The sequence below is a fragment of the Cynocephalus volans genome, chromosome 8, assembly GCF_027409185.1.
Source record: "Cynocephalus volans isolate mCynVol1 chromosome 8, mCynVol1.pri, whole genome shotgun sequence".
In the NCBI taxonomy this organism is placed as follows: Eukaryota; Metazoa; Chordata; class Mammalia; order Dermoptera; family Cynocephalidae; genus Cynocephalus; species Cynocephalus volans.
The window spans coordinates 114,791,193-114,802,731 of record NC_084467.1 but is presented as its reverse complement, the minus strand read 5'-3'; positions in this window follow the sequence as shown (position 1 = coordinate 114,802,731).

Here is an 11,539-nt window from a genome sequence, read left to right as displayed (position 1 = left end):
TCTTGCAGGCGAAAATGAGCTTCCGGTTGCCCTGCACTCACCACTGACCCTTGACATTGGTTCTGGCCTTTCCTGCCTCTTCCCAACCTGCCTGGAATTCTCAGACCTGTCACTTTGACCAGATGTGCAGGCTATTTTTAGGGCAAGATCTATGTCTGTAAACAACATTAAAGTAATAAAACAATGGAAGGGAAATTTAAAAGGGAAAGTGGGTAGACACTTTTTTGGAACTTGGGGATAACCTTAGAGTCTTTTAAAACTCTTTTTCTCAAGCTTCAGGTGACCACAACAAATAATAACATCTCACTACTTTGCTATTTTTTGGTGAAAGTAGACCATTAATTCAGGCTAGAGCAGGAAATAGGCAGGGAGAAAGTAGTAGCAGAGCAGTGTCCTATAATGCTAAAGCATTTTTATGACACTTAGAAAGACATGTTTCATCCTTTGATTTCCCCAGCAATATACCTTTGTTGATTATTCTTATGCAGCCTACCAACATGGTTGGCATTTAACAAGAGGAATCTCACAAATGCATATTACTTTATCCAAGGAAAAATTTATTGGTTACTGGGAAAAGGTCAAGAAAGAGGCAGAAAGAAGTTGGGGAGGTCCCAAGCTGTGACTCATGCCAATCAGGAAATATCATCTTCATTTTATCAACTGAGACTTTGGGACCTATAAGCCTGAGGTAAGGTAGAATGATACGAAGGAGAGAATCAAGACTTAATTGTAAAAATTGACAACTTTAGACTCTTAGGCTAAGCTGAGTACTTACAATATGGCTACATGTACACTGTCTAATAAATTAGATCTTTGTGCCAACGTTTGCCTCTCTTGATAGTTTATTGTATAAATTGGCATTAGTTTATTATATAAATTGGCATATGTTTCTATTAAGATATAGAAAGCAACTGCATTGAATGCCCCTAATTAATCACTTATGAGAAGCAGGGAGCTGGGTTACTGTGTATATGATACTTTTGAATATTTGGGGGGAACTAAGGAATGTAATGAGGCTGATTACACCTAATGCTATTGGACAAAATGGTGAAAGAAATGGATAACCTCAGGAATTTGAATTCTCAGCTCAATCACCACATAAATTTTTGGAAACTTCTATGTGTGCCATGAAGGAGACCGATATCTCCTAAGCTGCAAGACTGAGATTTCTGGACATCAAATGCAAAATCTTATTGTGTAACTGGCTCAATTACAAACAAGTTAAATCCACAGCCTGGCAGAATGTCTACTCTTAAACTGTGAGCATTGACTGGAAAATAATGGGATCCTGCAAGTTGGAATGGGGATATGTGGGAAGAGCCTGATGAAGCTGGGGACATTGAACTCCTATATTCTGAGTATTCTTTGCCAGTGGAAGAGACCTCCCACCCCTGGTGGAAACAACCTCCCCAACACCAGCAGAATGGCATCCCTACCCCCAGTGATATTGACCTTTCTACCCCCATCTGAGAGGATTAACCTTGTATTGTGCGAGGAAATTGTAATGGCTTCCCCTAAGACAGTAGCCGTGCAAGACAAAACTGTCTCTCCTCGGGATCCATCTCCACCACCCGTTTGCCTCTAGACCTATAACTAGACTCACATCTCAGAATGTCCCTAAATGTGAGGTACAAAGTGTGACATATGACAAGATGCACTACACTCTGAAAGAAATACTTGAGTTTTCTAATTTATTCAGACAGGAATAAGGGGAACATGTGTGGAAATAGATACTAAAGGTGTAGGATAATGGTGAAAGGAACATAAAGTTGGATTAAGCTTAATTATTGATAGGGGCTCACTAAGTATATATTCTTCATTTAATGTTGCAGCCCAGAGTGTTAGAAAGGGCTCTAACAATGTGTTTGATCGGTTCAGTGAAGCACGGATCAAAAAGTGGTATACACCACCTTGGTTTAATGTAAAGAAAGAGATTCAAAGGCTTAGAAAAATTGGAATGTTAGAGTGGATTCGTCATTTAAGACCTACTCACCCACACCAGGAGGGTTCAGGAGATATACTTTCATCATGATTGTGAGAAATAATTTTTTTTAATTTTAAAATTTAATGATACATATTTGTGGGTTACAGTGTGTTGTTTCCATACATGCATATATAGTGCAATGATTCACTTAAGAGAGACAGCATATCCATCACCTGAGCACTTATCTTTTCTTTGAGGTGATTATGGTCAAGATCCTCTTTCCTAGCTATTTAGAAATATACAATATAATACTGTTAGCTCTAGTCAGGCTAAAAACACCAGAACTTTTCCTTCTATCTACCTGTAACTTTGTACACATTAATCCACCTCTCTCCCTCCTCCTCGTCCACCTTCCCATCTTGGCCTCTGGTAAACATTATTATTCTATTCCCTACATCTACAAGAACTATTTTTTTCCCCTAGATTCCACATATGAGTGAGATCTTGTGGTATTCATCTTTCTATGCCTGGCTTACTTCACTTAACATAATGGTCTCCAGTTCCATCCCTGTTGCTGCAAATGACTAGATTTTTTTTGATAGCTGAATAGTATTCCATTGTGTGTGTGTGTGTGTGTGTGTGATAGGTTTTTCTTTTTTTAAATCCCTTCATGTGGTGATGGGCATTTAGGTTGATTCAATTTCTTGGCTATTGTGAATAGTGCTACAATGAACACAGGAGTGCCGGTGTCTGTTCAATATATTAATTTTATTTCCTTTGGGTGTATACCTAGTAGGATTGTTGGGTCATAGATAGTTCTATTTTTGGTTTTTGTGGAACCTATGTACTGTTTTCCATAGTGACTGTATGAATTTACATTCCCACCAACAAAGTAGGAGGATTTCCTTTCTCAACATCCTCACTAGCGTTTGTTATTTTCTGTCTTTTTGATAATAGCCATTCTAACTGAAGTGGGATGATACTGTACTGTGGTTCAAGTTTTCACTTCCCTGGTGAGTAGTGATGTTGACCTTTTTTTTTTTTTTTGGCTGTTGAGTTGTTTGATTCCTTATATATTCTGGATATTAGCCTTTTGTCAAATGTGTAGTTTACAAACACTTTCTCCCATTCTGTAAATTGTGTCTTCACTTTGTTGACTGTGTCCTTTGCTGTGCAGAAGCTTTTTAGTTTGATATGGTCCCATTAGTTGCCTGTGCTCTTGTAGTCTTGTTCAAAAAAGTGTGGCCCAGTCCAATTTTTGCATAACATTTCCCCTATGCTTTCTTTTAGTAGTTTCATGGTTTCAGGTCTTAAATTTAGGTCTTCAATCCAATTTGAGTTGATTTTTTGTGTATGGTGAGAGATAAGGGTCAAGTTTCAATCTTCTGCATGTGGATATCCAGTTTTCTGAGGACCATTTATGAGAGAGGCTGTCCTTTCCCCACTGTATATTCTTGGCACCTTTTTCAAAAATGAGAGTGTGGCTTTGTTTCTGGGCTCTCTATTCTGTTCCACTTGCCTATTTGTTTGTTTTTATGACAGTATCATGCTGTTTTGTTTACTATAGCTTTATAGTATATTTTCAAGTCAAGAAGTGTGATGCCTCCAACTTTGTTCTTTTCTTCAAGATTGCTTTAGCCATACAAGGTCTTTTATTGTCCCACACAGATTTTAAGATTTTTTTCTTTTTCTGTGAAGAATATCATCGGTATTTTGATAGGGATTGCACTGAATGTGTAGATTGTTCTGGGTAATATGGACATTTTGATATTAACTCTTCCAATCTATGAACATGGGATGTCTTTTCATTCATTCTGTCTTCTTCAATTTCTTTCACCAATAAATTATCATTTTCACCATAGACATCTTTCACCTCCTTGGTCAAATTTAATCCTAGGTATTTCCTAGGGTATTTTTTTTTTTTTGGTTGCTATTGTAAATGGGATTACTTTTTTGATTTCTTCTTTAGATACTTTGGTATTGGCATATAGAAACACTATTGATTTTTATATGTTGATTTTGTATCCTGCTGCCTTACTGAATTTATTATTTCTAGTAATTTTTTAGTGGAGTCTTCAGAATTTTCAACATATATAATCATGCCATCTGCAAATAGAGATAGTCTTTCTCCCTCCTTTCCAATTTGGATGACATTTATTGCTTTCTCTTGCCATATTGTACTGACTGAAATTTCCGATACTCTGTTGAATAAGGGAGGTGACAGTGGGCATCCTTGCTTTGTCCCAGATCTTAGAGGAAAAGCCTTCAACTTTTGTCCATTCAGTATGACATTAGTTGTTGGTTTGTCTTATATGGCCTTATTTTTGTGTTGAGGTACATTCCCCCTGTACCTAATTTGTCGAGTATTTTTTATCATGAAGGGGTGTTGGATTTTATCAAATGCCTCTTTTTGAATCTTTATATATGATTTTTCCTCTTTATTCTGTTGATATGATATATCACATTTATTGATTTGTATATGTTGCAACATCCTTGCATCCCTGGGATAAATCCCACTTGATCGTGGTGTATAATCTTTTTAATGTGTTGTTGTATTTGATTCACTAGTATTTTGTTGCACATTTTTGCTTCTATATTTATTAGAAATACTGGTCTGTAATTTTCTTTTTTTGTTGTGTTATTTTCTGGTTGTGGTATGAAGATAATGCTGGCCTTGTAGAATGAGTTTGGAAGTATTTCCTCTTCAATTTTTTGGAAAAGTTTGAGAAGAATTGCTTTAAACGTTTAGTAGAATTTGGTAGTGAAGCCATCTAGTTCTGAGGTTTTCCTTGTTGGGAAACTTTTTACTACTGCTTCAAGCTCATTACTCATTATTGGGTCTGTTTAGATTTTCTAATTCTTTACAATTCAACCTTGGTAAGTTGCATGTGTCCAGGAATTTATCCATTTCTGCTAGGTTTCCCAGTTTGTAGCATGTAGTTGTTCATAATAGTCCTTGATAATCCATTGTATTTCTGTGTTATCAGTTGTAATGTCTTTGTCATTTATGACTTTGTTTGTGTCTTCTCTCTTTTTTTCTCATTAGTCTAGCAAAGGGTTTATAAATTTTGTTTATCTTTTCAAAAAACCAACTTTTTGTTTCATCAATATTTTGTATTGTTTTTATAAACTCTAATTCATTTATTTCTATTCTGATCTTTCTTATTTTTCAAATTCTACTAATTTTGAGTTTGGTTTGTTCTTGTTTCTTCTAGTTTCTTGGGGTGAAATATTAGATTGTTTACTTGAAGTCTTTCTACTTTTTCAAGGTAGGCATTTATTGTTATAAACTTCTCTCTTAGGACTGCTTTTGCCATATCTTGTAAGTTCTGGTATGTTGTGTTTTCAGTTTCATTTGCCTCCAGTAATTTTTAAATCTCCTGCTTAATTTCTTCTTTGGCCTGTTCATTGCTTAGTAGCAAATTGTTTAAATGTCATGTATTTGAACATTTTCCAATGTCCTTTCAGTTATTGATTTCTAGCTTTATTCTGTTGTGGTAGGAGAAGATAGTTGATACAATTTCAATTTTAAAAATTTGTTGAGACTTGTTTTGTAACCTAACATATGATCTATTCTAGAGAATTTCATGTGCTGCTGAAAAGAATGTGTATTCAGCTGTTGGATGGAATGGTCTATAAATGTCTGTTAGGTCCAATTGGTCTAGAGTGGAGATTAACTCTGATGTTTCTTGGTTAATTTTCTGTTTGGATGATCTGTCCTTTGCTAAAAGTCAGGTGTTACAATCTTCAACTGTTACTGTGTTGGGGTCTATTTCTCTCATTAGGTCTAATAATATTTGCTTTATATAGAATAGTGCTCTGGCGTTGGGTGCATTTATATGTAGATTTGTTATATCCTCTTGTTGAACTGATCTCTTTATCATTAAATAATGACTTCTTTTATTCTCTTTTACTTTCCTTGACTTGAAGTCTATTTTATCTGATATAACTACAGCTGCTCACATTCTTTTTTGGTTTCATTTGCAGGAACTTTCTTTTATACCTTCACTTTCAGTTGATGTGTGTCTTTATGGGTGAAGTGAGTTTATGGTAGGCAGCATATTGTTGGTTTTTGTTTTATAATCCATTTAGCCACTCTGTGTCATTTAATTTGGGGATTTAATTTATTTACATTTAGAGTTATTATTTACATATAGGGACTTATTACCTTCCTTTTGCTACCTTTTTTTCTAGTTGTGTTGTGGACCCTTTTTCTCACTTCTCCAGTCTTACTGTCTTCCTTTTGGATTAAGTGATTTTCTCTAGTAGTACATTTTGATTTCTTGATATTTATTTTTAGTATATCTATTATAGGATTTTGTGTTATGGTTGTCATGAGGCTTACAAAAAACACATTATAGTTATAACATTATTTTAAACTAATAACAACTCATTTCTGATGGCTAAGGGAAAAAAAGCTGACTATAATTTGGCATCATTCCCCCCTACTTTTTGTTGTCTCAAGTTACCTATTTTAATATCATCTATCTCTTATATGGCTGTGTTGGGTATTATCTTAATTGGTTTGTCTTTTAATCTTCATACTAGAATATAACTGGTCCATTCACCACCCTTACAACATTGGAATATTCTGAGTTTGTCTGTGTACTTACTTTACTTGTGAGTTTTATATCCTCAAATGTTTTTTGTTACACTTTAGTGTCATCTTCTTTCAGACTGAAGAACTCCCTTTAGCCTTTCTTACAAGGCAGGTCTAGTGTTGATGAATTCTCTTAGCTTTTGTTTGTCTAGTAAAATCTTAATTTCTTCTTCATATTTAAAAGTTAGTCTTGTTGGATACAGAATTCTTGATTGACAGTCTTTTTTGCTCAGCAGTTAGAATATACCATCCCACTCTCTTCTGGCCTGTAGGGTTTCTACTGAGAAATCTGCTGAAAGCTGTATCGGGGCTCCATTGAATGTTATGTGTTTCTATTCGCTTGTTGCTTTCAGTATTCTTTGTCATTGGTTTTTGGTAATTTGGTTATGATATGCTTTGGGGTATTCCTCATTGGATTAAATTTTTGTGGTGACCTCTGACCTTCCCAGGATACTGTCATCTTTTTTCATACTTGGAAACTTTTCAGTTATTATTTACTTAAATATGCTTTCTAGGTGTCTTTTTTTTTTTTTTTTTGACTCTTTTAGGTTCTCCAATTATGCAGAGGACTTTTTGCTTGAGGTAAGTTTTGTTGCAAGTTTTTTTTTCTCATTCTTTTTTTTTCTTTGCTGCTATGATTGGATAATTTTGTATGTTCTGTTTTCAAGCTCACTGATTCTTTTGTTTGATCAAGTCTGCTGTTGGAGCTTTTCATCAAGTTTTTGGTTCAGATAATGTATTCTTTATTTCTAGAATATTTATTTTTTAATTGATTCTATTTCTTGGTCAAGTTTCTTGTTCTGCTCCTTGATTGTTTTTCAAATATCATTTAATTTTCTATCTGTATTTTCCTGTGACTCCCTGAATATATTTTAAAATATCATTTTGAATTGTCTGTCAGACAAGTCATAATCTGCTCTTCTTCTGGGTCCATTTCTGGTACTTTATTGATTTGTTTTTGTAGTGTCAGATTTCTCTTTTCTTTATAAATCTTTGTGTCTTTATGTTGATGCATGTGCATTTGAGGATACATCTACATCTTCCAGGTTTTGAAAGTGTTCTTGGTGGTGTTAGAACTTTTTCATTTAATATCAGAACCTTGTTTCTGGTCTGTGGGGTTTTTTTTCCCTATCCTGTGATGGTTTAATAACAACCACGACCACTTAAACACTGCACTAGAACTGATTTCTTGTCCTGCCATTAATTCCTGAATTGGGATAACTTACTGTGAGAATTGGAACTTGAATGCTGAACCTGAGCTAAATTGCTGTCTTTCGATTGTGTCTCACTCTGCAGAAAACTTTTTGTTTGTACTATATTTTAATTGTTGGCCTTTCTGCCACTTCCTGATCATGTTCACAAGAACAACTGGGCTGTGTAGAAGATCTGGCCCAGGACTGAGTCTTTCCTGAAAATTGTGCTGTCTGTGGTGCTATCACACTGAACAATCTTCACTGTGTAATGCCAGTGCTGAGCAGGAGGCTCATCAGCTGCCAATATTGGGCCTCAGTGCACACCTGGTGGACCAGAACTGTCTCCCCCTCCCCACCCCTGCTGGCACTCCAAATGTTTCTTGTGGGGCAGACACAGTACAAGTTCTGTGAAAAACTTATGGACCTCTGGGCAAATCAGACAACACCTCTTAATCTCTCCTTTCACCTCTGAGATAGCAGAGCCAGTGGTCTTCTCCATTCATGGTGCTATACTGGATTTAAGAGTGGGAAATGGGATGTTCTGAAGTGACATTTTTTGCTGGCCATCACAGCAATTTTCTCCCCTTCAGGCTCCAAGAAGCTTCACATAAAAAGTGCTGCAGTGGTTTTGCTGTCTCTAGGGAGCTGTTCTGTTTGCTGTGCCATCTTGGCCCAGGGAGTGGCTGAGGCTGAGACTAATTGGAATAATCCCTCCTCTCACCCAGTGTGGCTTTCCATGCCTTTCTGGACTCAGTGGGTATCTTCTCCACTTCTCTGAGTTCTAGTGATTTCAGGGTGGCAGTTTTGTGTTTTAATTGTTGCTGCTGATTTCTTGTGGTGGGGAGAGATGTTGGGGATCATATATCTCAACATCTTGGTGATGTCACTCTCTGAGAAATAAATTTTTGAGGGGAGCCCCAGCATCTTTGGAGAACTCTGTGATTGCTCTTCTCTGTAGGCCAGACCTTGCTATGGAAACTGCAGTGACTGAATTGGGAAACCTAAATGCACTAGGAGTAATCAGATCCCAGGATGCCAAGGGTCAAGTGGTGGCACGCAACTGCCAAAGGAATGCTGGGCATGGTTACTATAGTGTACAACAAATTCAAAGAAGCAGTTGGAACAGTCTGACTTTTGGAGACTTATGGTGTTGGCTAGTTGATCATGTGTTTCTAGAAGTAAAATAGGAGTCTATGTACATGAATTCTTGTTTGATCTGTATAAGCAGAAACATTGTGGGTGAGGTGAATGACAATCTGACCTGAATCATAAAAAACAGAGTCATACTCCTTAATCAATTCCAAAACTTGAGCCAATTTACATGGCTAGAATGTCTTGAATAAAGGGGAAGCCAAGTCCCTTTGAAGAAGGACTCTAGTATACTACCAAAGAGGTATACTGTTAATCTTTCTCCTAGCCTTCCTTAAAAATACCAATGGCCTTTTACTAGGGTTACTGTGCATTGGGAAAAAGGAAATAAGCAGAACTCTTGGGAACTACTGGACACTGGCTCTGAATGAGTACTGATTCCTGGAGACCCAAAGCATCATGGTGGCCCACCAGTAAGAGTAGGGGCTTATGGAGTTTATGTGATCAATGGAATTTTAGCTCAGGTAAGTCTGTCAGTGAACCATCAGGTCCTTGAACCTGTACTGTGGTTATTCCCCAGTTCCAGAATGCATAACTGGAATAGGTATTCTCAGGACCTGACAGAATCCACACATTGGTTCTCTGACACATGGAGTGAAGGATATTATGGTGCAAAAGTCCAAATAGAAGCCAACAGACCTGCCTCTTCGTAGGAAAATGGTAACCCAGAGCAATACTGCATTCTTGGAAGAATTGCAAAGATTAGTGCCATCATTAAGGCCTTGAAACATGCAGTGGTAGTGATTTCTACCATAATTCCATCAACTTGCCTATTTGGCCTGTGCAGAAGACAGATGGATCTTGGAGAATGACAATGGATTATCATAAGTTTAACTAAGGTGGTGACATTAATTGCAGCTGCTGTAATAGATATGGTTTCATTGTTTGAACAAATTAATGCATCCCCTCGTACATAGCTATTTATCTAGAAAATACCTTTTTCTCCATCCCTGTCCATTAAGGCCCACCAGAAGCACTTTGCTTTCAGCTGGCAAGGTTAGAATACACCTTCACTGTCCTACCTCAGGGATATTTCAACTCTCCGGCCCTGTGCCATAATGCAGTTAACAGAGCTTTCGATTGCCTTTCCCTTCCATAAGATATCATACTGGCCTGTTACACTGAAGACATTATACTGACTGGATCTGGTGAGAAATAAGTGTTATCTGCTCTAGAATTATTGGCAACACATTTTCATGCCATAGGGTGGGAAATAAGTCTGACAAAAATTTATGAGCTTTCTTCCTCAATGATATTTCTAGTGGTTCAGTAGTGTGGGGCATGTCAAGATGTCACTTCTAAGGTGAAGGATAAGTTGTTGCATCTGGCCCCTCCTGCAACCAAGAAAGAGACAAAATGCCTGGTGATCCTCTTTGGATTTTTGAGGCAACACATTTCTCATTTGGGTGTGTTATTCCAGCCTATGTATCATATGACCAGAAAAACTACTAGTTTTAAGTGGGACCCAGAACAACAGAAGGTTCTGCAACAGGTCCATGCTGCAGTCCAAGCTGCTCTGCTACTTGGGCCATATGATTAAGCAGATCCAATGGTGTCTGAAGTATCAGTGGCAGATAGGAATGCTATTTGGAGCCTCTGGTGGGGACTTGTAGGTGAAACACAGCTCAGGCTCTTAGGATTTTGTAGTAAAGCCCTGTTATCTCCATAGATAACTATTCTCTTTTTGAGAAACAGCTCTTTTCCTGCTACTGGGCCTTACTATAGACTGAAGGCTTAGTCATGGGCCACCAAGTTATCATGCAACCTGAGCTGCCCTTCATGAACTGGGTGTTATTTGACCCAGTAAACCATAAAGTTGGGTGTGAACAGCAGAACTACATGGAAGTGGTATATATATATATATATATATATATATATATGTATGGGCCCAAGCAAACCCTGAAGGCACAAGTAAGTGACATGAAGAAGTGGTCCAAATATCCATGGCCTCCATCTCTGCTACACTGCCTTCTCTCTCCCAGTCTGCATCTGTGGTTCCTTATGATCAGTTGACAGAAGACTCAGGGCTGGTCCACAGCTGAGTCTACATGATATGCAGGCACACCCTGATAGTGGAGAGCTGCATCACCTTTCTGGGACATCTCTGAAGGACAGTGGTGAAGGAATATCTTCCCATTGGGCCGAAATTCAAGCAGTGCACCTGGTTGTTCACTTTGACTGGAAAGGGAAATGGCCAGATGTGCAATTTTATACAGATTCATAGGCTTTGGGCAATGGTTTGGCTGGATGGTCGGGGACTTGGAAAGAACATGTTTGGAAAGTTGGTGACAAGAAAATTTGGAAAAGAGATATGTGAATAGACTTCTCTGAATGGGAAAATATGTGAAGGTATTTTTGTTCCATATGAATGCTCAACAAAAGGTGATCTAAGCAAAGGAAGAGTAATAATCAAGTAGATAGAATGACCCATTTTGTGGATACTGGTCAGCCTCTTTCCCCAGCTACCTCTGCCATTGTCCAATGGTCTCATGAACAAAGTGGTCATGATAGTGAGGATGGAGGGTATTCGTGGGATTGGCGACATGGATTTCCACTCACCAAGGCCAGCCTAACTATAGCCACTGATGAATTCCTAATCATTCAGCATCAGAGACTAACACTGAGTCCCAGACTTGGCACAATTCCTGGGGATAGTCAGCCAACTACCAGGTG